The 27,899-nt window shown below is 40.4% G+C and overlaps 1 protein-coding gene across 12 annotated transcripts in view; it reads left to right on the top strand.

Moving 5' to 3' along the window:
- ROBO2 (roundabout guidance receptor 2) overlaps positions 1-27,899 on the top strand; it is a 547,539-nt gene that overhangs the window by 88,260 nt on the left and 431,380 nt on the right. The window lies entirely within an intron of this gene.

Below are 27,899 nucleotides of genomic sequence, written 5' to 3'. Positions count from 1 at the left end.
CATCAGTCCATTAAGCCCAATGGGGGCTTTCTGGCGGTGGGGAAGTTTTTCCGTGTTTGGAGTCTTTCCATGCTTCCAGGAAGCCTCTTTGGAAGTGGTGGCAACGCCCTAACCAGGGGTCTGGCCTGTTGGATGGGGCTGCCCATCTTTCAAATTGTAAAGGTACAATTTTCTTCTTGATTTGTGGCTAGATCAAGGATGCTATTCACCAAGGATGTTTTCACATTGACAGTCAAATTAAGTTAAAGTAGATGTGCAAGTGATATGTAGCTGCATGTGACCAAGTGATGTTCAAACCCAGGGTTCTTCATCTTGGGAATATAGTCCTGCCTTTTCTCTCTTCCTGTTGTTTGTAAATGGACAGAAACAGTGCAGGGTGAAGCTGACCCCCGCGCCAAAATTGGGGACTTGCATGCAAAGAACTTCCTAGTGGATTGTGACCTATTGTTCCAGTCTTTAAGGTGCACCAGCTTCTGAGTACTGAGCAATAATTTAGTGATTTTGTTCCATATGATTACTACACAATAGTCACAAATAATAAAATGCTTCATACTTTTCCCTTGCAAGGTTCATGAGCCTTAAAATTAAATTTTAAATAGTATTTTTCATGATTCAAACATATATTATGAACATTAAAAGATTTTTTTCTTTAAAATGTTTTCCTAGAAAATCTTTGCAGCTTTAACATATAACAATGTTATGCAATACCCCCTCTATCTGCAGTTAATGGTTTTATATTGCCTTTCTTAAAATCTGGCAAGTAGAAAAGAAGAATTGAGTCAGCACCTTCCAAAAATCTTAGAGGAAGAATTTTGTTTGCAGCAGCCATGTGTCATAGTTCTGTTGTTTCAATTATAAATGAAAAATGCTTCAGTGGGCAAATTGTGACTGTTTACATCTCTACCTGTCAACACTTCTGAAACCTTTTTGGCACCCTGTTTCCTAGTGCTTTCTTGATCAAAGCATGACCTGCTTACTAAGACTTTCATAAGATAATAACAACCTGGTGCCAGAAGACAGGGAGGAAAATGGTCTGGAATCTTTGCTGCTAATTCCTCTTCCAATGTAATCAAATCAGAACAACCACCCAGCCAGGACTCATAAGCCTTAATAAGTCACTCTACTCGATTAAGAGAAATTGATTTTTTTTCCACTGTGGATCATAGTGATTATGATAAATATTGTATCTGCTGTTCACTTGCCTCTCTTCTCTGCCAGTGTCCATTTATTTGGAAGGCCAGCAGGTAAACGAGGGAGGGAGATGACATGGTATCATTAACTGTGGTTGGTGTCAACACTCTGACAGCTGTAGGATTGAGTGGCTGATTGTAAGGGTCTTGTGCAGCAATTACATACACTTGACAACTATAGTGACAGCCTTAAATGTTGGAAACTATGGGCTAGTAATTTGTAATTGCAGCTAGTTGGACAGACTGCAACTGGCAGTGGTGTGGCTTTCTGATGGTCATTAAAAGATTAAAATGTGAGATAAAGAAGACAAAGGGTAAGTGAGTTGTTACAAACCAGCAAGTTGAAGTTTTAGGGTGGTGCATACCGGAGCCTTCACATTTCTGCTTTTATTTCTGTACATGTCAGTTCTGTACAATAGCACATCTGTTGTATTGCTAGTATATTGGTACTATTGACCCAAGCTGCTATGGCAATATTACCACAGTGCATAAGTTTGTTATGGTTGGACATAACAAGTGCCTATTACAGTTCTTTGAATCAGCTTGTAAGACAAAGCTTGTTAACTCTTATAAAACATGCTGATATCTGTGACAACCTGATTTCTATTGCCTATACTAGTTTAATGTCATAAAGTATCTGCGTCCAGTGTTACAAATCAGTTTGTAGCCTGTTGTTAGCATCATATTATCTCTGATTTCAGAAGCTTTCCTGAAACATTAGACACTATTTCTGTAAAACAAGTATACACGATTTTTGTAAAATTTAACCTCTTATTCTTTTTGATCTTAGTTTTTCATTTGTTTGCTCATAATATGCTGGTGTGTTTTTGTTCATTTTCAGAACTGAGAGTGTGCAGTGAGCCAGTGCATTTCCTTCCTTCCTTCCTTCCTTCCTTCCTTCCTTCCTTCCTTCCTTCCTTCCTTCCTTCCTTCCTTCCTTCCTTCGCTAAGAGTTTAATTCTAAGAGTAAAAATGGATATAATAGAATGGCCCTGAGTGTCCTGCTATTTTGCATAAATTACTTATCATTTATTCATTTATGTCTGATGGGATTCTCCTATTCTCCAGAAATCAGATCTTGCAGCTTGTTTTATCAGTGTCAGATGTATTTGTGTGAGGGAATTTGCTGCATTGTCACCTGAAACTGACAGAATGGGCTACATAGGATAGGAACAAACTGCTCTTTTTTGCAGAGCAAGAGAACAGCTCTGGTACAAGGGGATGAAACAGTCTGCATCTTTTCTTTACAACCCAAGCAGACAGTGGGGCAGAGGAGAAAAAAGGATAGCACCCATTCTCCCCACCCAGGCTCTCCATGAATTTTGTTGGTATAGGGACAGAAGCTTATTATGAGGACCACAACAGAGGGAGATACATGGTGGGACCTCAAAAAATCATCATGCTAAGGAAGAGGGAGCTTAACTTCAGTCCAGTTTTCTTGACAGAAATGGTCTAGCTAACGGCTGTTGCCCTTTAAACAAACATATAGGCCCTGTATAAAGGACTGTTCTGCAAAAGAACTCCCAGCCACAATTTTGACCCTAACAGACCATAACAGTGGGTTTCATGTTAGTGTTTTCCTGCCTGTAGGATAATGTGTACTAAAATCAGTAGAACTCAATTGAAGATCTAGCAGAATTTACACTGAAAAAGAGTGTCATGTAAATGTTAGTGACATGATGTAACTGTAAGGCATTGATTATGCCTTAACTGAGACAAGTTCATGAGTGAAGAGTAATGAATACAAAAGAAAGAAATCTGCAAAAATTAGTCTTTATAAAGGCTTTTTTATCTTACTGAACAGAAACTCAAGACTGAAATGCAAACATTTTGTAGCAAAAATAAAATAAAATGCAAGAGCTCCCAACCACCGTGTTTTACTTTTCTCACATTTGCCCATATCTAACATTAGCAGATACTGAAAATTTTTTGTGCTAAACTCTAGCCACCATCAGAACAGTGCAGTTATGAATGAGCTGCAAGGCTTCTACGAGTCATTTCCAACATGGAAATGCTGGAATAATTTTCATGGATGTTTTGGCAGTCCCTCTGAGCCTTCTTCAGTGAGGAGACTGGGGTACAGGTTCAATAAAGCATCATCATCCTATATTGTTTTTATGCGTTTCCATTGAGATTATTTGTGCTATTTTTACAACTTGTGATCATAAAATGGTTGAGACAATGTCATATGGATAAAGGAAGATAGTAAAAAAAATCATTTTTGTAAATTTTATCATCATATCTCAGCTTGTAACCAGAACATCACATTTTACAAGCAATTTGTTGACTACTGCAGAACATAAACTAGGATGAGAAACCAGAGGATCTGAAGATGCCAGCCACAGATCCTCTGAAGATGCCAGCCACAGATGCAGGCGAAACATCAGGAGAGAAGGCTGCTAGAACATGGCCATACAGCCCGGAAACCACACAGCACCCCAGTGATTCTGGCCATGAAAGCCTTTGACAATATACAGAAATTAATACTTTTACCATTAAATTTTAGAAATGAAAATCAGAATCTTCAAACTATTTGGGGTAAAAATTTGATGCTATGTATTTAAGAAGTGCCAGATAATTCATTAATGTAAATTATTGTTTTTTACAACACTTTCACTTTCAAATGAATACTTGAGAGACTGACAACTCATAATCCTTTTATTCATCAAAGCTGCTGGTCATTTCTAACAGCTGAAATAAAGGCTTCCTTGATCTGGAAGAACTAGGAGTAAGACGTAGAAGAATGTTCTGGTTCTGTGCTTTTTAAAAATTTGTTCATTCTTTGCAGTGACATTCAGTAGGGATAGAAGTTACTTACATTTTGACAAGTTGGCTTTGAAGATGTAGACACTTGACCACTCATAAATAGTCTGCAGTCATCATTCTTATATCATATACATCACTGAACAGCCTTCAGATAGAAATAGTTTTGTCAGAACTGTCAGGATTCCTAATGGTTTTCTTTCACTTGGAGCAAAATATGGGGGTTGTGGGGAAGGAGAGAATAAATGGAAGTGCTACCAATATTTTAATAGCCATTTGTTATAAAGACAGTGATGAGAATAGGACAGTTATTTCAAGCAGGTTTTTTTTTGGGGGGGGGGTGGAATTAAAATTTATGTATAATTGTATATCTTTATTTTTTAAAAAATGCTGACAGCATTAATGAATATACTCATCTGAATATTCTGTGCTGCCTTATTGTACATGTATTAGAAGTTGGACAACAGCTGCTCTAGTCAAGCTGTCTGCTTCTTCTGCTGTTTTTATTCAGTTGTTTTGATAATTATGAACAAAGGTCAATCATTTTAGCATCAAGACAGATTCTGACAGCACTTGATGTCAGCAGCTAAGCTACAGCTACAGAAGAGATACCTGTCAACCCTCAAAATCCCTAGGTACAGCTTCAGTTTCTTAGGACCACATGAAAGTCAAAACCAAACAGAGAACAGTACAAAGCAGAAGAGACTTCTTTACTGTTGATTCCTAGAGTGACGTTAAGTATATTTCCTCTTTAAGAACAATTAAACAATTGTATGGTAATTGTTTAAAAACAATAAAATTAAGTGACACAGGATCAACTAATTGTTGACTATTCATTTTGGTTTTACAAAAGATCTTTAGTAAGTGAGCAGTGAATGAGAAATATGAAAGAAAAACTGAAAATAGGAAATTGTTATCATAGATGATTTTGCTTATGTGGTGCTAGGCAAGAAATGATATATAATATGCAGTTTACCTGGAAACTTATTTTACTTAACAGAGACAAGGTTGGGAAAAAATGACACGGTATGTGTATCTCAACGAAAATTACCTGATTATGTGGTCTTCCATCACACACAGCTGGCTGAGGAGGAGGCATGACTGTTATACTCCATGAGTTCTTCTATTTTTGCCAACTTCCAATGCAAACTATCACTGGCATTGATTGTATTCTCCTTGCATTACGGATTAAAGATAGATTAGACCAGGGGTCCCAAACTTTTTTGTACCTGAAAGCACATTTGATCCATAGCAATGAAATGGAGTCAGAGGCTCATTCCGCACATGCAGAATAATGCACTTTCAAACTGCTTTCAGTGCTCTTTGAAGCTGTGCAGAATAGCAAAATCCACTTTCAAACAGTTGTGAAAGTGGTTTGAAAACGCATTATTTTGTGTGTGCGGAAGGGGCCAGAGTCAGCCACAAAATGATTGCCATAGCTTTGCTTCAGTAAGACAGTGTTGATCTTTGTGCAGTGCTGCCAAAGGAACATTAAAAAAAACCCTCCAATAGACAATCAAATCTTCAGTAGTCAATCAGAATCCTTGCTGGGCAAAAACCCTACCTGGCCCTACCCACTTCCTAAAATCACTTAGCAATTGCCAGAAGAGGTGTCAAGTGAATGCCATGGCACTCATCAGCACCACATTGGGGGCCCCTGGATTAGTCATTCATCTTCTTTCCTGCTGCCTAGTGTTCCTTATTGGGCACTCTTGGATGTAATCCTGGAGACATTGAGATTACTTGTTCTGAAGGACTGAAGGAGATTACTTGTTCTGAAGGCCAATAATGCCTTGCCAATTAGTTATGATACTTTTACAAAAAAATATGTTGATAAATATCAAAAATACACTCTGATCTGGATGCCAGTTATAACATAGGTCCACTGGAAAAAAAATGCCTAGTGCACCACTGGATTAGTTTATGGACCATTTTGATCCTGTTTCAACAAGATTTCAGAATCTATGAAGGCTACTACTTGAACCCTGGATCCTTGCCTTCCTGGCTACTAACATCATGTAAGGAGTGTATCAACGAGTCCTTAGTATCCAAATCAGTCAGCCTTCCTCATTCTCTCCACTACATTCTGCCAAGGCAGCTTGCCTGTCTAATCAAGGTCTTTGTGGGTGCCTCCCTAAAAATTGGCAAAATCAATAACTGCCCATAAAAAATGTTTTCTCTGCTGTAGCCCCCAGCTTATGTTACCACCTGCCTGATAAGATCAGGAGGAACTCATCCTGCAAAACATGCAAAGCTGAATGATTTAAGATGTCTTTTTGCACAGAAAATTGGACTGTACTATAATAAAATGGTTCAGAAAAAAGCTTGGAGTAAAGGGTTAGAGACTGTAAACTATACTAGAAACTATATAGCTCATACTATCTGTTGCTGTATGTTCATTCCTACCATGTAATTTTTGCACTATTTATTGCATCTTGCCCACTCATGCTTTGTGTTGCTTCATCTCTGTTTCAGTTCTCTGGTTGGTTCCAGATTTCTGCAAGTCAAACCGTAGGACACCATCTATTGGATGTGCCATCTGTTTATTGTATTGATCTATTCTAGTTAGTTATTATATAGTTGTGCTGTTACAGTTTTTCACTTTTTGAATGTATCTACAATGTATTTCCCTGATATAGCTAGTGCCTGCAAATCAACTATTTCTCAAGATATTTCTCAACACTTAGGGTTTTTTAAAGTATTGGATAATGGTATATACTATTCTTAAGTTGTTTTTAGATTAATTGAAAGTGGATTGAATTGTCTTTTGATAAAAGGATATAACAAATAATGCATACATCAGTATACTTGGGTATTACTGAGATAACTTGGCACTTTTGTTTCTTAAAATTGAATATGATATCAGAGCACCTGTAGACATTACAAATGTGAAATGAATAGACTCTTGAAAAGTATCTTCCATTCCTATCTACGCTTCTGTTTTAAGGAACTGTTTCAGTTGTTTACCTGGCTGGAAGAACACAGAAAAAGAGAGAATCAGTGGTTTGCTTAGGAAAAAAACAGTTATTTTTTTCAAACACCTCCCCCCCATACACACGTTTCAGTTATTCATTATGGTAATGGTACTTTGTGATGTTCAGTTTCTGGATTTATGACCTGTTCTCGATAAGCATGAGTCCAGGCTGCATGTGCATCTTTGATAAGGTTCTAATTGGATAGCAGTGACCTTTCTGAATGTAATTCTGGGAGGAAGATTAAAAAGCAGTCCAGAAAGTGACAGGTTTGGGACAATAACATATGAATTCGGCTCTGCTGGCAGGCAAGAGATGTAAGCCATGATAAATTAGAGGCTGGCCAAGCTGGCTTGCTGAATGATTGTTCATTTCTATTTTATCCTTGGGTAAAATCTCTTGTACAAGTTGTGCCAATCATGCCATATTTCCCCTCTACATTACTTGTTTACTGACTGCAGATACTTGGAAAAATGTTAAGTTACTATAGTCTCTCAGGGGGCACTGATGTTAAATTAGCGACATGTTAAATTAGCAGCATATATACCTGGATAATACTTCTAGTGTTCTAGGGCATTTGTTTATTCACTTTACTTTGTCTGTTTTCTTTATATATATATCTCAGTGATTGCAAGGGAGATCTGTTTGCTCTTGTTTGTATGGTTGCAAACAAAAGAGATTTATCCAGTTTCAGTGTAAATGAATTTATAAGCGGAAATATTATAATAGTTAAACAAGTTGTGGGGGTGAGATAACAGGTAACTGAAATAGATGAAATATAATTTGAAGAACAACCTGTCCCCCCATGCAGTCGAGGGGGGGGGGTAAACTTTCAGGAGGTAGCATGACCCTGGCACTGGTTGTTCTTCCACTTGCATTGGTGTAGAGGGCATTTGTGCCAGTTCAGAGACACAGTGATGTTTGGTAACTACCAGGCAGTGCAACAATTGAGTTCCAATGCTGTTTTGGCCCCAGCACTCCTCCATGTCAAGAACTTTGTTAGTGCCAAAGGGGGCATTCCTGGGGACAGATCCAGCTTCAGTTGGCTTCCTGTACCCTTTAAACCCGGGAACATGACCATTTGCTGGTGTAGACTTACACCCAAAAAAGGTAGGCAATGGTAGCCCGGTGGCTCTGTGTGAAGGCAGTAGCAACCACAGCCGGTGGCAGGCCCGAAGTCGGCAAGTGTGACCCCAGCACGGAGGGAGTCGCCGGGCACTGTGCCATAGGAAAGACTGGGCACAAGGACCCGGCTGGCTCCCGGCAGCTCTCTCCATGCCTGGCCCAGGCCGTGCTCGCCAGCCATGGTTGGTGCTACCATGTGAAGGACGATTCTGTTCCCCCAATGTGATGGGAAGGCCTGCACCTGCAAACATGTGGCCACACATGTCCCTCTGGTAGGTACATGTCTATTTACTGCTCATAATTGTTGCTATTATTATTTATTGTTTATTATATGTATATTTTTCCTTTTCCTTTTGATGTAGTTGTAACTATTATTGTTTCTATTGTTTCTATTTTCTGTTCTGTTTGTATTTATAAAAAAAATAATTAAAGAAAAGAACATATGCAACCTATTGAAGAAAATAAAGCCATGTTTGATTGCACCATTACAACTTCAAAACAATACTTTTTACAGGGGTCTGACCAGTAAGGAATAACTGATCCTCTTTTACACAAAGACCTGTTTAATGCTATACTAGAAATATAAATAGCTTTAGTGAGCATTTGGTGTAATTTGTAGTCAATTTAACATTTCTAAATACTATTAGAACAGAGTAAAAGTGTCTAGGGTAAATGAGAATTGGGACCATAACTAGACTTTAAATTCCATATAAGGCAATTAAAAGGTTGTGCTTTCCAGTTGTATTGTTTCTTAGGTGACAAAAATAGCAGAGTTAAAAGCTTTTCCCTGGTAGCACCAGACATGCTAGCTCTGATGTGGCGAGTCCAAGAAGATCAAAGTAAAGGAAAATAGGTATTTTATTAGTTAGCCTTGTAACCCATCTTTATTCTGTCTGTTTCATACCAAATAATTCAAGAAAATATTTAATCATAAGAAAAGTGTAATTAAAGAATAAATGTTCTGAATATTTAAAAATATGTGGTTTGGTTTGTATTTGTAGTTTCCATCATATAAAAATTAACTCTTAAAGTGTAACTAAAATAATATTTTTTATCTAATATAACAGATTTTCACAATATTTTAGTAATAAAACTACTGTTCATAAACTACTTCATGATGATCAGGATGAGCAATGGTTAGTGATCTCTTAACATGTTATAATATACAAAGATAGGAAATTTTGTGCAATGAGTAGGAATTGTTCAAAAACACAGCAGACTATCTTGCACTACCATTCTTTCCATGAAACTTAAAGTGAACCCTTTGACAGTTAGGCTGTTTCTGCACAGCCAAAAAAAGCACCCTAGGGACGGTAAAAACACAGTTGCTGCATCACAACAATCACGCATCCCACACTTCGTGGCACCGCAGTGCGTAAAAACCTGCTTGGAAAACACAGATCCTCATGTATCCTTATGATTTTTGCACTATGTCCCCCTAAATCAGCATCAAATCATAGCCCAAGCCTCTGCCCTTTTGTCTGAACACAACAATCACGCATCCCACGCTAGGGGTGGGGTGAGTGTGGCCAGGAGTGACTTGAGATGAGGAGTGGCTAGAGGTGGGAAAGGGTGGCTGGGGTGGGGGTGTGGCAAGAGGTGGCGGGTAGAGGGAAGACCTCTGCCAGGGCTCCACAGGCCTAGCAGAGACCTTTTGAGTTGTCGGGGAAGGGAAGGCCTCTGCCAGGCCCCGTGGACCTGGGTCACACCCCCACCCCCTGTGCTCCACTTACCTAAGGCAGCTTGGCTGCAGTCTTGGGCAGCCTGGCAGGGCCAGGCCAAGGGGAAAAGGAAGAGGGGTGTGGGGGTGATTTTCTGCCCCGAGTGACTCAACAGCGGCCCACCCTGGGCATTTGTCCCCACCTCTCCCTGTTACAGCTACGCCTATTGATGACATTTGGAATAGGGCCCTCAGTAGAGCAGTCTGACTAATTTTTATAACTTCTACTTGGTATTTGTGTTGATTCTCTCCTGGCCCCTTAAGATTTATCATCAGGTTTGTCACAGGATTTACCCATGTTCAATGCTGGTCGCACAAAATATAAAGCAATGTGTAATTATCAAATCAACCAGTAATTACGATGAAATATATCAAAGGACTAAAACTAACCCAAACCAGCATGAAAGCAAGGCCAATTTTTAAAAGTTATACAATTCAATATTCAGGTTGTAAAATGAATAGTAAATTGACTATGGCAGTAAACAATATCCTCAATGGGGTGGGGGACTGCAAAGAAAATCAAAATTGTCTTAATCTAGAGCCTAAAGTAGGAAAGAATAGGTGCCTGATGAACTGGTGAACTTTTAAGTGGAAAGGGCCTTCCTTCAAAGCAAACCTCCAATTATTGTGGCATGCATACAAAGCTATATAGGATATAAGCAACAGTTACAGGTAAATGCAGCACTGCTTATTTGGCATTTTAAAAGCTCTAACAATCTGAACTGCCTTGAACCACAAGGAAAGGTGGGATATAAATGTTTTAATAAAAAAAACTGGACTGAACACTGACACCCAGTGTGGATGAAACAAAATGAGTATAATATATTGATTTTTTCAAATGTTCTTCATGTAGAATGTCTAATTTGTAGCCCACTGTGAATAGCATGAGAAACTGTAGCCCACTGTGAATAGCATGAGATCGAGGGGCCACTACCCACTTACCTCACTAAACTGCAACGCCGGCTGGCGTACTTCTCAAGACGATGAAAGCCTCCGTGGTTTCTGACCACGGAGACATTTTGTTCCCCACACGCTTGCAATTTTGAAACAACGCCGGGCAGCAAAGAGCAGGAGTTCCGCTTGCAATGAGGGGAATGTTTAGCTCCGATTGGCCGCCGGTAAACGTAAAAGGCGTCATGAGTTACGAAAGTGGGCGGCCAGCCGAGGGCGGGTCTCCAGTGTGATTGGCTGGGAAGAGGTTGTTATGATAGGTTCGCGACGAAGCGTGGAGTGCTAATCGCCATCAAAGCAAGCGCCAACAGCCTCTCTATTAAGACGTCGCCGCACATACGCTGACGCCAGCAGTAAATCGTTGGCTTCGCGCTTTCTGTGGAGACATGCATCATCAGCAGTGTTTGGAAGTGAAAGCAGAAGCCAGTTTCGCGACACATGCCTTCTTGTACTTCCTCATTCGCCGGGCTACCACATTTTCCATTTGCTCGCACGGGCTTTGAACAAGTTGAGACGCGGAAGACGCGGACTTCGATTGGATGCTCCACACATCGTCTACGCCATCACTACGCCGCACTTTTAGACGGGGACACCCCACTTCAACAAGATGGCGCCTCCCTGTTCCCTGATTGGCCGTGGAGCTGCGCCAATCACAGCCAAAGCGGTCAGCCGCTACAAGAAACAGCCGAGGTTCCCCACAACCCCGCGGCACCCGCGGGTTTTTTTAAAAAGTTGCTCTTTTTAGCGGAGCTAATTTGCCGCGCAGCCAGGAGGCGGGAGAGAGGTAAATCCCTGGCAGCCGCGCAGTGAGCGCCGGAGATGTGGGGAGCGTCCAGGACCCCCGTGGCTTTTAAAGAGGTGACCCCGCGGCTTATGGTGAGTGGATAGTGACCCTTTATGTCTTTGAAGGGGAACAGCTGATGAGCTTCCTCAGGCCAGTTAATGGCCACTACTGCAATTATAACAGCCACTTAGACCAGTTTATTCTTTCCTGTATGGATTAAGTTTTGCTATTTAGTCTATCACTGGTTCCAAACATTTATTCAGAACTTCTCTACTGTCCTTAGGGTTAGATGGGAATGAAAGTTAGTTATGTATATGATTGGCATTCTATGAATATGAAGCCAATGTGTTTTAATGGTTTTAGTAATTTATTTAATTGTATTTATATTTTTGTGTTGTACACCGCCCAGAGCCCTCCGGGGATGGGGCGGTATAAAAGTTTAAGTAATAAATAAATAAATAAATCTCCACATAACCTTTCCCAGTAGTATACGTGTATACTTAACGGTATACTTAACAGTATACGTGTATACTTAACAAGATGAAACCTTGCATTGCATATGAACCGATAACACAGGGTGGAACAGTAGTCCTCAGTATTAGTTTCTTTTCTCCAGGATAGAATGGGGGGCCACCATAAATCAGTGGCTTCCCGACTCCACTTAGCTAGAAAGTTCAGAAGTTTATAATTTCATAAATCTCCATCATGCTCTCTATTCCATTATTTCTCTTTTTTTTAAAGCTCAGATTGTTTAGCCTTTCTCATAGGAAAGGTATTCCAACCCCTGAATCACCTTTCTTGTCCTCTTTTGCACTTTCACCAGCTCTTTTTGAGATAAAACAACCAGAACTGTATACAGTACTCCAGTGAAATAACCATATATCATTTGCCATGGAGACTGATTTTAGTGACAAATAAACAATGTCATGTTTGTGTTCCTAAAGGACACTTGGGTGTATGCCACATGAATCTGTAGACTTACTAATTTTAAGTTTATCTAGTAGTCATAAAACTTCATCTCTCATTACTTCAATTTAACTCAGTCCTTCAGGCACCCTTTTTGAAAACAGCAGTTCTAGTGTGGGTATGTGCTGTCTGTTTTCTATAATAATACCTGGCACAAAGAGTTCATCCGGTCATCTAAAGGCTTAACTGCCTCACTGCCAGTTTCCTGCTCTTGTTACATTTGAACAAATTCTTATTGCTTGTCTTGATGTTTTTAGCAATCAGTTCTTGCCTTATTGTAAGCTTACTTGAAAATAAAATGTTAGAAGCCAGATGCATATTATTAAGATAGGACAGAGCAAAGTAAAGTTTCTTCAGTGGCATTAAACTGTGGCCTCAGTGACTTGAATCCCAAATTTCCCTTGCAGAGATACTGATAAACATCTCTGATCAACTTTAATCTAATCAATTGCCCCATTTCCCTGATAGTTCTAACCATCCAGTAAGTGCAAGAACTGAGCTTATCAGTGGTAGGTGTGAGCCCTTCATGCCCATATCTTCTGGTTTAACAAACTGAAAGATGCTTAATACACCACATGAGAAGACCAGAAGAAAATGGAATTGAATGGAATTGTTTTGTCCCAAAATTCTTAGCTGGTTGGTCAAAGCAGGCTCCTCTAACTCCCAGTGTGAGCCAAATATAGCAAGCATCAAGCCTTGAAACTCTTGAAAGGCTTCACAGGATGACTTTTTTCTGGTGCAGCTAGAAAAGGTATTCTAATGCAACTGGAAATGTAAAATGTTGAAGTCACGAGGAAAAAAGTGTTTGTTCCCCCTTCTCAGACATCACAATCTCTAAAGCAACAGAGGGGGAAAGTGAAGGGTGTTTTTCTGCCACCACAACCATGCATTAGGCCTTAACATGGGCCGAAGACTGTGTTTGGATTTTTTTGGGGGGGGTTGCCTATCTAGCAATTGTCCTTGCCATTTAATTGTCCCATATTTTGGGGAAAGCAATATAGTCTTGTAGAAGACCTGGTATCTTTTGATTTTGAATTTACATATTTTGTTTCATATTTCGTTTTTAGAGTTCACCATTCAATAATTAACATTTTTGCTATCTTGACTTCCCTATTCATCTTGAACCAATCAGATTGGAAATGCTTACTAGAATGCTGTGTGAGAGAACTTGAGGTGAGAGAACTTGAGGTGGTATGTGAGAGAACTTGAGGTGGTTTAAAATTATTCTGAAAAATGGGGAGTTGAGTTATGAAGAGCAAATAGGTAAGAGACATCTTGGAATAGGTAGAGAACACAATAGGTTTTTTAGAGTATTATTTAGACCAGCAGGCTTTGAGTGCTGTTTCTATTTAAAAACCTACCAACGTTGAGACGTAGGCTTTTATAGGTATTGTTACTCCATAGGTATTGTTTTTTTATAGGTATTGTTACTCCATAACCATTAAGAAAGGCTTTCAAATGGTCACCACCCAGCTCTGGTAACCTATGCCCTGTATCATACTAGGGTGGGAAGGCATTATTACGAACAAAATAAACTTAAGTGCATGACTCTTGTGATCTCATCAATCCGTGAGCCCACAGCAAACTCCATAGGTTTCAGCAAGAAGAGATTCTAATCTGCTGTGGTTTCTGTTGTAAACAGTACAGTATTCTGTGTAAATAATTCTTTTTAAAAATTATTATTATTAATTATTAATATTATTAATATTATTAATATTATTATTATTATTATTATTATATGCTCTATGCTAGAGTAAACTAAACTTAATATATCTTAATATTTTAAAAAATGGACTGATAACCCCACCCGCAATACAATGAATTCAACCACACCTTTGCATAGCAAGTTCCACCCAAACACTTAATGATTGGTTCCCCACCCTGGGACATGGACAATATACCACACTAAACTTTCCCTTCTCACTAGACACAGTGAGAAACAGACTTTTCTCTGTGATACACCTCTGAAGATGCCAGTCACAGATGCAGGCGAAACGTTAGGAACAAGATCTACCAGACCACGGCCACACAGCCTGGAAAACCCATGAGAACCAGTTGAATCCGGCCGTGAAAGCCTTCAACAAAGTTAAAGTATACATTGTTCTCATGGCTAGCCTTTGTGTTGCCCATGTGTAATGAATTGAGCCTATATAACCAGTAGCTTATGCAGATAACTAGGCTGCAGCCTGGGCTTTATAATGTATCTGCTATAAACTTCCATTTCTATTGCATTTGTTTTAATTCTAAAATGTCATGACTGGTTTTTTAAAAACCCACAGGAAATGTGTAGTTAAAAGTTTGTCATGCGTGGAAGAATATTGTGTACTCTTCATCTGAGGATATGTATTTTTCTTATTAAAGGATCTGATTCTAAAAGAAAGGCTTTCAAATAGAAAACACTCACTATGCAAACCATTTATTATATTATGAAATTCATCTGGCTAATCATCTCCTTACATTCAAAGGGACAGAGGGAATTTGGGTAAATGTATGATGATTGCATGTTCTTCTCTCTTGTAAGTTATTAATAAGAAAACTAGACTGAACATCCCAGATACATACAAAGTGTCTTCTGCTTTCCCTAGCACTTTAATGTTACAGGATGGAAAGGACAACATCTCTCCTCCAATCTGCAAGATCCCATGTGGCTGCAGCGTCGGAGCCAGGAAAATCAAAGAGCCACCTACTGACCTTCTCTATTGTCTGGCCTTGTCGTCTTCTATCAGTGGCATGACACAATCAGCAAGATACATGTGTACCTTATGCTTGCTCAGGGTTTTGCAGACCCCTGTCCCTTGCACCTGTTTGTTTATGCATGAGTGTGTGTGTTTGAATCCAAAAAGCTAGTCTGAGGGAGGGGGAAGGCAGGAACATCCTTGTCAGTAGCTGTTTATTACCAATTATTGAGGAAACCCAATGTGATGCCATAAGTGACAAAAATTGAATTTTCAGGGCTTTGAAGGGTACTCTAAAATGGGAATAGATATGACAGTTAATAATAGTATATTAGTTGATATAATGATACCTTTTTATATGTATTAACATCCTCCCCAATTTTTCCCTCGTTCATTTCATGTGAATCTTCTTGTTTGAAAAAACATATCATGGCTGCATATTCTTCCATAACTGAGCAAAGTTAGACTAACATAAATAAGTGTTCCCATGGCTTGGAGTATGACCTTAGTATATCATGAGTACACATATTTGGGTTTATATAATACCATAGTTGCCATGGATATCTTTAAAATAAGATTAATGTGGTTATACATTTACAAATAGAGCACAAAATGTAGAGATAAGAGCAACAATGTTAGTTTTGGTTTTGATTTGACTTCCAGCAAACAGATAAAATCTTAACCTTTTTTAAAAAAAATTGTTATTTGTTATTTTATGCCACTTTTTAAACAAACCAATAAATATGCACACATTCTCTCACATAATTTCTAGAAAAATCATCTTAAAAACATTAATTGCAACTTTGTAGGTGTTAAGCTTGCCTAATAAAATATTATAAATGGAACCCATTCATTTCCATTTTCTATGAAACAGTGAATCTTTAGAAAAATAAAGTTACCTAATCTACCCATGCCATGGCCACTGTTTTCAGGAATGGAATCTCAAGAACTGAATGAAATTGAGTTGATGAGTTGAGGTTGTTCTAGGCCTAGGCCTATTGCGGAATTAAAATCCAATAAGTCTCTAGATCCTGATGGCACACAGGAGCTCAGATGTGAAACTTGATCTACTAACTCCTATATGTAACTTGTCACTAAATATAGATGCTGTACCAGAAGACTGGAGAGTAGCAAATGTTACACTGTTTTTTTTAAAAAAGAATCTAGATGGGAATCAGAAAATTGCAGGTGAGTCAACCTAACATCTAGCCTAAGCAAATTAGTAATTATTAGGCACACAGAGGAAAGCCTGCAGAGGGAAAATCAACACGGCTAATGCATGTCAGCTAAGTGGTCTTCAGTGCCATTCCCAAGACTGTCTCTGTGAGCTCAGACCCAGTCATCTTTTGGTAGTGATATGGATTACAAACAAAATCCCAAATCTACTTTGTAATCTCAATAATAGGTACTTACTGGTAATGTCCTGGACAGGTCAGTGGGCTAGAGGAATAGCATCCCTATAGGCCACAGTATTACTAGCTCCCTGCCTACCTGACTTATGCTGATGTTGGGAGACATTAACTCCTGCCTCAGCATAATATTAGTCATACATACCAGGTCATCCAAGGGCAGGATTTAATCCTAGAAGCCTGCTGTTTCTCTGTGACTGACCTGACATTTAGCAGCAAAATTTTATAGCATGGCAGGCTTATAGCCCAGCTATAAGAAGACCCAAAATATGAAATTCACTAATACCAAAGTAAATACAAGCACACAACAATATTTGCCCCTGAACATTATGTTCAGCTCTAATATGCATTGAAAATAAGCCTTTAAAATGCAGTATAAACAAAAATTAGAGGTAAATCTAATTTTTGATCTGACAATTCTTTTCTGGACTATAACATTTATATTTAAAATCTATTATCAATTTTTTTGCAGCAGGGTCACAACATTGTTTTAAGCTTGTTCTTTTATATTTTAGTATGTCAGAGGCCAAGTGTACATAGATAATGTTTGTAATGTTTGTGAATCTTAAAGATTTTACAAATGTTTTTGTGCAGCTGGTGGTGTTTAGTAGTCAGACGCTACTTACTGTATATTTGAAGATTACCAGTTTTTCACTTGCTAAGGAGAGTACAGAGGGATGCTTTCAAAACCTCCAAGCAGTAGGACAATAAATTTATCAAGAGTCCAGCACTGGTCACTGGGGTTGTGTCTTCCCACAGGTTAGGGCAGAATTATATGTCTTTTCAGGAGATTTAGATCCTTTAGCTAGCATTAGTTAGCTGAAATATCCCTATTATCCAATTCATAGCTTGCTTTTCCTCTGTAACCTGTAGAGAGGTAGAAAGAGAAATCCTAAAGCAGAAATGATAATTACTTTAAGCAGTATAGCTATTATTGGCCTGGCTAAATTCACTGCTGCCAAAATATGCTCTCTATAATATATTTTCATGTACTTTTCTTCTTTAGTTTCTTCGACATTTATGCATTTTGACTGTCAGTTAGTACCCTTTCTAATTTTCAGTTTACATTTTATCTTAGTCTGATTCCCTTAACCAAGGAGAGAGCTAATTTGCAAAATAGCAGGGAAGTGTGTAAAAACAAAACAGAAGAGAGATCGCATTCTCTGAAAAATGTCAAAATTGAGGATTTGTCTCTCCCTCCCTCCAATTTTTCCTCATCATTGGATATATATAATTGCTTCATTGTTTCAGTAATGTGGTACAAAAATTAAAGGTAGGATGAAAAAAATCTAAATAGGAGAACTGATGATAATGCTCTTTTAAAATGAAGAATTTAACTTAACCACTCTAAAGTCCCCTGCTGCGCTTAGGCGAGTTGAAATTAATTCAAGACGGCAGATAAAATTTTTAACCAGCCCGAGTGGCAATGACGGATGTGACAGCTCTCAGTTAAAATGTCTTTTAGTAGCAAATGCATGCATATTAGTCAAATGATGTGACATAACTGTCCCGGGTGAGAGAAGATGAACCAATGACGATTTGCATTGAGAACAAAAGAAAATTCTTGAGGGTAAAACAGAACAGGCAAGAGAATATCACTCTACATTCTACATAATTTTTGCCTCTCTAGCTGTAAGGGGTGCAAGTGAACCTTGTACTTTTTTGGTCTTACAGATAATCCCGTAAAACAGAATGGAAGAAAAATAAAATAAAATTAAGAAGTGTAACTTGCTTGGTAAGGAAACTGGAAGGCCATAGTAGTTTTCAGATTACAGTATGATGCAAGCAAAAATTGGTTTAGCTGAATACAATGTTGAAAATGCTTTTCCTTCCAAAGATGAATTTGACAATAATTCTTTTTTTTTCTAGTGGATTAACATGGTGAATTTCTTCATAAGGTTCTATTGAACTTTGAAATGCTACAGCCACCACAGAAAGGCTTGAAAATTAAACACACAAACCACTATAGTCCATTCTTAAGTAACACTTACCATGTTAAATTCATTTTAGATGAGCTTTAGGGAACAGATGCCTAAAACTCATGGTAGCTTCCAGTTAGAATGGCCAAAGTAATTGAATTTTCAATATTATTCTGCTTATTTTCTCTATCGTAATCAAATTATATTATCATAATTATACTATTTGGAGGCTCCTCTTGCTGTGTGCTTCAAGAATGTTCAAAGCCATGTATATATATTTGTGTGTGTAAATACGTGCACATGTATGCGTTTAAAACTGAAACCTGAGGAAGAAGAAAATGCAGGCACTTTTTCCTTGTGCCATTTCATACACCCACATGCAAGAGACTGTACAACAACAATATCAAAAATACTAATAAATACACAGGTGAATTTTTTCATAGGTTGGGAGAAGGGAGAAGCTTTAGGGTTTCTGGCAAACCCACATCAGTTTAAAATCAGGTTAGAAATCAGTTTTGTTTTCAGATTCTGAAATATTCTAACATTATCTCTGTCTGACAGTTCTGTGAATTGGATGACTGCACTTTTAAAATTAGTATGGTCTTCAGTAAAATATTAACTACAGTCATGTATGCAGGAAATATATGTGGATAAAATAAACTATGGTAAATGGTTCAAAATGCCATCTGAGTCAATATACCGTGACAGATAGATAACATTAACATCTTATCAGTGTTAGCAGAACACTGTGATATTATTACCTATAAACCTTATATACTTTGCATATTGTTTTCACTAATTAATCATCATTAGTTAAAATAAGGAATCCTTTTTTAGTAAATTAAAACCTATTGCAAACTGGAACTCAAGGAGGGCTGCAGGGCATGCTGCTTCTGTGCTCCTTCCATTTGGGGCTGCAAAATAATTGATCTAGACCTGTTCAGAATTAAAGAGAGAAGCAAACCAAAGAATGTTGAAAAGAGAAACTTCCCCCTCCAGGTAAGGCGACAGACCATCTTCTAATTTGTAGAGCATACTGTCCAGGTAGGTCTTCTGTTTCAGACACTGGCATATACTCTAGTACCATACCTAAAATACAGTTGACACCTTGTAATTTACTAACAAAGAGTATGTCACTTCCTTGGGTCAGTAATGACTCAGTGCTTGCACAGGGGGCTACATTTACCTTTTACAGATTAAGTGCTGGGTTAAATAGATCAGTGGTCTGATTCAGTATGTCAGTTACATATGTTCATCACTGCAAACCTGTGTAAACTTACTTGGGGGGCAAATTCCATGTACATATAATCAGATTGAACAACACTGAAGCTGCCCAGCTGAAAATCTGTTTAGTAGAAATAATTAGCCAATCTTATTTCCATTTTGAAGAACTCTCCATTCTTGCCATATACTCAGTAGGAGGGATATATGGGGCATTGTGGTACTGTGTCCTTGTGATCTTGGATCTGGACCTGCTCTTGTCTTCCTGGTTTAGGATATACCAGAAGAAAAGCAGAAGTATAAAAAATATCCAGAGGCAACAATTTAACAGACATAGAAAACTAATGCAGAGGATGAAAAATATTCTCATCATGTTGAGCTTGTGAGTCCTTTTCTGGAACTTTCTGGAGTTACCAGGTGAAGGAATTATCTTGGAATTACAACTGATCACCAGACAGCAGTGATTAGTTCCTCAGGAGGAAATGGCCGTTATGGAGCATAAACTGCATGACAAATCATAGTGTCTCCATAGCAGAGGCGTATGGAGGCCATATGGTGACCGGGGACAAACCTCCCTCTGGGTGCCCCCCCTCCTCCTCCCCCCCGGGACAGTGTGACTTGTGCCGTCTGGTGTGGAGCCCTGCCTACACCCCTTCACCACCACCCCACCTCTTCACCCCCCCAAACACAACTTACCTGAGCCAGTGGGCGGGGGATTCCCTCTGCCGAGGCTGCTGGGCAGGGAAGAGAAGAAGGCTGTGCCACAGCCAGCCCCTCTTCCCTGCCCAGCAGCACCCGTGCTGTGTGTTTCTCTCATGCTGCTGGTGCAGGGACAGGAAGAGAAGCCAGTAGGCTTCTCTGTCCGTCCCTGCACCAGCGGCCAGGCAGAAGCTCGCGCCATGGGTGCAAGCGACTGGGGAGAGAAGCCTTCTGGCTTCCCTACACCTTCGGCATGAGAGGGGTGGGAAGAGAAGCCGGCAGGCTTCTCTCCCGTCCCTTGCATCGTCAGTACGGGTTTCTCTCCCACTGCTGGTGCAGGGACAGGAAGAGAAGCCAGCAGGCTTCTCTCTCCTTCCCTGCACCAGAGGCAGGAGAGAAACCTGCGGCAGGGGTGGACGGGACGGGGGAGAGAAGCCTACTGTCTTCCGTGCACCATCGGGGTGGGAAGTGAAGCTGGTAAGCTTCTCCATTGAGCAGGATGACATCTGGGTTATTGTCAGCTACCATTCAGGAAGGCAGAGGTTAAATAAAAACTTCCCAGGCTCCTCTCTGTGCTGCGGCTCCGCCCCGTCTCCTGTGCTCCAGTTTGTTCCCTGCCTTAGGAAGAGCAGGCATGGTGGCTTTTAGAGCCACCATTTTTTCCTTTTTTTGGGACATTATATCAACTGTTTGATTCTAAATTTCACCGGGAGTTTATTAAGCCTTCCTCTCAAGTGGCTGAGCACTCCCATTGCCGCCGTACTGACCGGCAGATTGCCTAACAGCTTGAAGCGGTGAGCAATTGATACTTCGATCCCTCCTCCTCTCCTCTTCATGCCTCGGGGAGAAAAAGCTTCTGTCCTCTGAGGAGGACAGCGAAGGCAGCCAAAGGTCCCAGGAGAATCTGGGCAGAGCAGCCAGGCCCCAGAGGGAGGGGACGCTCGCGCCAAAATGAAAAGTGCTGGGCATGAAAATGGTGGATGGCTGGTCTGTTCTGCCGCTCCCTGCAACAGTCCACTGCCCTCTGGTGTACCGAGTCAGGACTGCTTCATGGCGCAAGCAGAACAGAGGAGGGAGGCTTCAAATCCCTGAAGAGAGTGGTAAGATTTCCTTAGGGGATTTTAAAGACTGAATTTTTGCCTTCATTAAGGGCGCCTTTCAGCAGGAAAAGGCAGTAATGAGAGAGGAGATGTTAACCCTCTATAGATCACAGATGGATTTCTGTCCCCCCAGTCCCTCTCTCAGTTCCAGCTCAACCTCTAAGGACTCCATTAGAGAAAATAAAAGGGCTGGCTCTGCCTGGCAAAATCAAGAGCTGCTCCCAAAAGCCAAAACTAATCCTCCTGTACCCCCACTGTGGACTCCTCAGATTCCTACCAGAGACCCAGGGTAAGGAAGAGGGAGGAGCACTCTCTGATCAGGGAGGATTTAGAGGAAGATGCAGGTCACTGAAGGCAATCCTCCGCCTATTTAAGATTAGAAGACTCACCATTATTTGCTCTCTCCAAATCTTGTTGCTGCCTTTGCACCTTTGGAGAAGCCAAAAGCCAGAAGAAGAGGTCTTCTAAACGATAAATCCACTTCTTCTTCTCTGCACAAGTGGTGACGGAGAATTCTTCCCACCTCACTCCTTGCATATTCCAAAAGGGTTTTCCCATTCCCAGGAATACTTTGAAACTCCAGGTCACTCAATCAATGGGGACGAAGCCCGCCAGATGCCAACAAAAGGTGCCCCAATTATTTTAGCGTAAACTGTACGATTTACCTGCTTATGCTAACAACATCTTACAAGTTCCCATTATAGATGGTCCAGTGGCAGCCTGCCCACAGTTCCTCTCAGGCCTGAGTGTGTCCAAGGATGGCAGAGGCCAGATCTGGAAGGACACATGCAGGGATAGAAGATCCTGATCAATTCTGCAAAAGAACACATCTAAGCGGCTTAACGGCCATGGCCATTAGGAGCATCGGCCTACAGCCTCCATATAGTCTTCCAGCAGAGCCTCCATAGTATGGGCAAAGAAAGGTTCTGAATTCAGGATACCCCCTGTACTGAGACCAAAGCCATAGAAGGGCAGTAAACAGAATGCTCAAAACAGCCAGCTTTGCGGCGAAGCGCCTACCTTAGATGCAGTCACCTTCTCGGCCCGGGTTTCTTTGGACTCTTCTTAGTGGCCACACGCATTAAGCCTACTCTGGTTACGAGGCATGGCGGGACTGACTGGCGTTTCTCTAAAACCAGGAGTTTCCTAATCGTGCCTTCCACGGACACAAAGCTTTTTGGAAAAGAACTTCAATGAGTTCCAATGGCTCGATCCTGGGTAAGGAGCAAAACCTCCAGAAGCATCTCCCAAAAAAACAGGCTCAGCTGTGGCCTTGGACAAGAAGCCAGTCTTCTCAGTCCTTTTTCGACTCCCAGCAGAGCACCAGTCAATTTAAAAGAGACAATTTTCGTAGCTTCCATACTGGAACCAGGGAAGACACAACAGATTCAAAAAAGGTTTTACTTCCCAAGAAGTGGTCGCTCCTGATCAGATACTCAGCAGGACAATCGGGACAACCCAAGGCACATGATGCCAACAACAATGCAGTGGGGGGGCAGGCTCCAGAAAGTTTTCACCAAACTTGGCAAGCCTCTCACGCGAGAGACGCATACTGGTCCCTGGAAATAGTCTCTTCAGGGGTCACGTATTAGAATTCATGTCTCTACCCCCCCAAGCCGATTTATCATGCTCTCCGCTTGTCCAGAATTCCGGAAAAAAAAAGAGAGCCAGAAAACTAGAAGCCATCTTGCACATCTAATACTAAACATAGAGGCGGTGGAGCTGGTGCCACAAGAACAGAGGGGACGAGGAGTATACTCCATACTGTTCACGGTTCCCAAAGAAAACTGGGGAGTGGTGACCAACTTCAAGACCTGAAGTATGTCAACAGCTTCGTAAGGCTGAAACATTTGCAGAATGGAAACTCTGGAGGTCCATCGCCAGACTCACTTCAACCAGGGCGGTAATTCCTCAATTCCTCCATATGGACTTTTGTCAGAGGCATATCTCCACATTCCCATCTTCGAGAGCCATCGCAGATTCCTGAGATTTGGAGTGGGGAGAAGAACACTTCCACCAGAGCACTTCCATTTGGACTATGCAAACTGCCCCCCGAAGCTTTTTTCAAAGCTCCTCATCAACCTGATCAGACTTCTCAGGGAAAGAGGCATCAGGATTCTCACCCTTACCTCGACGATATCCTGATTCGTTCAGGACTCCTTGACCCAAAGCAGAACAACACACCTCAGGAAACCATCCGGACTTTAGGAAATCCATGGTTTCCTGCGTCTAACAATCGTCAGAGCCAAGAGTTCCTTAAACCCCTCAATACGGAGACTGGAACACCTGGGTTTCATCATAGACAAGGCCTCCACCTGCAAGATTCTGATTTATGAGAGAAGCCAAAATCAAATCTCAAAGTTCTACACAAACACAAATGCTCGCTAAGCTTTCTCTATGGCAAGCTTTGATGGGCCTCATGGTGGCATTATCAGGAAGTGCAATTCAGTGGGGAAGGTTCCAGATCCAGACCACTACAGAGGTCCTCCTTCAGCCTTCCAGGGATCTCATCGCTCACAAAAGCCACAGAAGAAGTAGTGATCCCAAGACCAGCTTCAAAGGTCAGTTCACTATGGTGGATGAAACCATCCAACCTAAATCTGGGATGTGTGTTTTGGATTGCAACCACCAAACAGAGTATTCTCCAGACGCCAAGTTTCCTTCTAGGCTGGGGAGCTACTCTAGAGGGAATTCCCATTCAAGGGACCCTTGGTCAGCCCAGGAATCGTAGCACTTCACATCAATGTGCTGGAACTAAGAGGCTGCATCCCGCGTTGGCTTTCTTGGAGCCACTTCTCCCAACACCCTCCCTGAAGGGGCTCAAGCATCTGCTGATCTGGTGGACAGACAACAAAATCGGCGAAGTCTTAACTGAACAGGACTTAGGGGGGGTCCCAGATCTGCCAGAGCTGCAGAAGGAAGCCCCTCCTCCTGATCTTTCAGTGGGCAGAGACTCCATGTGCTTTTCCATCGAAATCTGAACATATTCTAGGGAATCTAAATGTTCAAGCAGATTGTGCTGGAGCAGACAGAGCATCTTCATCCAGGGGAGTGGAGACTAAAAGAAGGAAATTCTTCTCCTGATGATAGCTTCATGCCCTGGGAGCTCCAATTCTTGGACTCTCTTTGCCTCCCAATCTGAACAAACAGCCTTCCCCAGATTCATGTCTCGGGATTCCATCACCTGGAAGCGGAGAATAAGGGATGCTCTTTATCCTCCAGAAGTTGGCAATTCTCAAGGGAAGTCCTGTACGCCTTCCCTCCTCTTCCCCATGATCCCCAGACTCCTCCGAAAGATCAGGGAAGAGAGGGCAGAATGTCATATTGGTAGCACCGTGGTGTAGCCCAGACGCACACTGGTTCACCAACATATTACAGTGATGTCGCACGCTATCAAGAAACCCTTGAGGGAACTCTCTGCACAGGGACCTCCCCCTGCAACAGGGACCCATTTTCCCACCCAGGAACCAGAAGCGTCTCAACCTTGGACCGCACTGGAGATTGAAAGGCAGAGACAGCTAGAGAGCTCAGGGATACTCCAAAGCCGTCCCTCGATGAACCGTGAATGGCCTCCAGGAAATCTTCCACCAAAAGAATTTGCAACACTACCTGGAAGGCTTTTGTTAGGTGGTGCTGGAGGAAGAGAGTGACTCCTACAGAACCTAGGATCAGGGACATTTTAAGTTTTCTACAGGACGGCATGGAATCAGGCCTTAGAGCTAATACTTTACATAGGCAAATGGCAGCCATAAATTTTGCAAGCTGGAACATTATTATTCTTATTTTACTGTTATTATACTAGAATGTGCTTTTGTAAACTGCCTTGGTAATTTGGGGTTGAACATTTTTTTGCACCTGACTTAAAAAAAAGAATTTTTTTTATTATGCTTCCCGATAGTTTAAATTAAAATAAAAAAAACTTTGCATCAATATTTGTTATTTATTTGGCATCTGTTTTGTTTAGTACTACATGCTATTTCTCCCAGGACTATTTTTCAATTACTGCTATTTCCATTCAAGCCATTTTGGTTCTTTGGGATTTGAGATACATAAAGGTGTTCTCAGGTGAAAAGTGTCCTGATATTTTTTGAGCTAACGTTCACCTTTATTCCTGTATTGGATATAAATCTGTCCTTTTTTGCTCCTTGGCCAGGAATTCATCAAATATATATTTTTTCATTTGATATTGATAGGATTGTTTGAAATAAGTATAGGAAATTTGGAAGGAGGTGTCATTTCATAAAAACAATAACTGTTTTAAAGTACTGTACTGAAATCTCTCTCTTTTGATTATCAGTGTCAAGTGCAAGTGATTTGGCAGATCTGCTTTTTTTGTACTGATGTTGACCCTTCCAAAGCACTTCCTTGGGGATGTTATGCTAGTGTAGAGGCTGTCCCTCCCCGCCCCCCAAAAGAGATGATGATGGGTAGAATTTCAGATGTATCATAGCTTGTGGCAAATTAAATATGACAAATGGGTTTCTGGTAAGATAGAGTATGATATCAGTGAAAAGACCAGACATGAAGAATTTTTTGTTTTTACAGCAATAATAGTTTCATACAGAAATTCTAGAAACATAACAAAAGACAAGATACAGCAGACAGTGTTGTTTAGGCACCACTGAGCTTCGAGGTCCACCAAGTGGAAGTCATGAGCTGTCACATGTGTCTTGGACGTTTTATCATTTAAGTTTTTTGATTACCTCTGATATTTTTTCATTTTTATGTATGAAGTCTCTGTTCTCTTTCAATATTTTCCAGTAATTTTTATATGTCATTCAATTTCTTTACTAGAATATTTATCACAGGTATATAGTGTGTTATAGTATGACTAGAAAACTTCTGAAATATCTGTGGATGTACCAAAAGACTTGCAGTATAATCCTGTGCAAAGCTACTGGACGAATCAATGGATTTAAATGGAGTAACTCTGAATAGGAAGGTGGCATGGTATAGCCTAATCTTGTCACATCACATCTAAACTAAGGAAACTAAACTAAGGAAAACTGCAGAGGAAGGCAGCGGTGAACCACCTATGCTTCTCTTTTGCCTTGAAAGCCTCTTGCTAGGGTTATCATGTCACCTGCGACTTCACAGCGCTTTACACCTACAACTTTGTATAGAATGCATTGTCATTGTCCTTCTTCTGATAAGGTTGGTAGTGTGTGTATTTAGTCTATAGGAAAGATGGTATAGATAAACAAGCATTTTCTTCACAAGGAAAGTTTCTGGTATATTACCGGTATTGTATATTAAGGGGGGAAATAAGTAAGAACATTGCAAATTATATTTCAAGGCGCTTTACCTTTTTTTCTTTTTTTGCCCTGAGCGCCCCCCCCCCCCCCCCCGGCCAGGAATTTTCTGAGATCTATCTCTGTCATGTATTTGCAGGTTTTCTTTTTTGTTACCAGTTTTTATATATGTTTAGAAGCACCATTTTTTTCAAATTCCATATTATTTTTAAAAATTGCTTCCCTTGCTTCCCCCCCCCCCCACTTTCTGCATGAAGCTGACAGACTTACCAAACTCTTCTGATTAAACATTTAAATCATACCAATTAGTATGCATTGGAATTCCACAGCTGGATTTTTTAAAAAAGAAAATACTTACTGGTATGTTCTCTTTCAACATGTTCAGTATTTGACTGTTCTTTTGTGAGAAGACTTCCAGTATGGTCTTTTGTTGTTTGATTCTCCAGTACCTAAAACACACTTGCAATATTCCCAGTTGAAGCCTGATACCTATGTGGAGGCCTGGAGAGAAGAGCAACAGATCTGTACAGGATCAGGTTTTATTTACCTGAGTGTTAGGTTTAGTTCGATCTCTAGGATGTAGCCCACTGCAGATGTCTTGTAAAGCTGAGAACATAAAGAAATCCTAAAATGATTATTTTGCTGTCCTGAGAGTTGGTCTTTTAAAATAAATATCTAGCTTTGGTTCAGAGAGGGAAGTGTCAGTGGCATTTGGTACCGAGCATGACTACGCTACTCAATTTACAGGTGGCAGGTGGTGCATATTGTACTAGAAAATATTTAGTCTTTAAAAACATAGATTTCCTTTTCTTTGACTTTTTTGCACTATCGCTTAATTTGTTTTGTTTCCTTTCTCCTTTTTTTGGTAAGTACAAATAAGTACCCTCTTCCTTTAGTTCAAGAAGGATATGATACATGTTTATTCCCCTTCAAGCTTCAGCTTAATCATAGAGGGAAATGTAAACAGCAATAAATTCATCCATTGGAAGAGACCTATTATACTCTTAATAGTCCCCATTACTGAAAATTAGCAATTAGTAATCTACCGTTTGTGCCCATTCTATCTTTTTTTCTCTTAATATTTTTGTTAGTTCTTGTGTTACAATGGCATTCCAGATTCCTTCTCATTCAACTGGAAAGACTTATTAAGGCT

This window comes from Sphaerodactylus townsendi, linkage group LG04 (assembly GCF_021028975.2).
Source record: "Sphaerodactylus townsendi isolate TG3544 linkage group LG04, MPM_Stown_v2.3, whole genome shotgun sequence".
NCBI lineage: Eukaryota > Metazoa > Chordata > Lepidosauria > Squamata > Sphaerodactylidae > Sphaerodactylus > Sphaerodactylus townsendi.
Note: the sequence above shows the minus strand (reverse complement) of the source record. Positions and strands in the feature narration are given on the sequence as shown.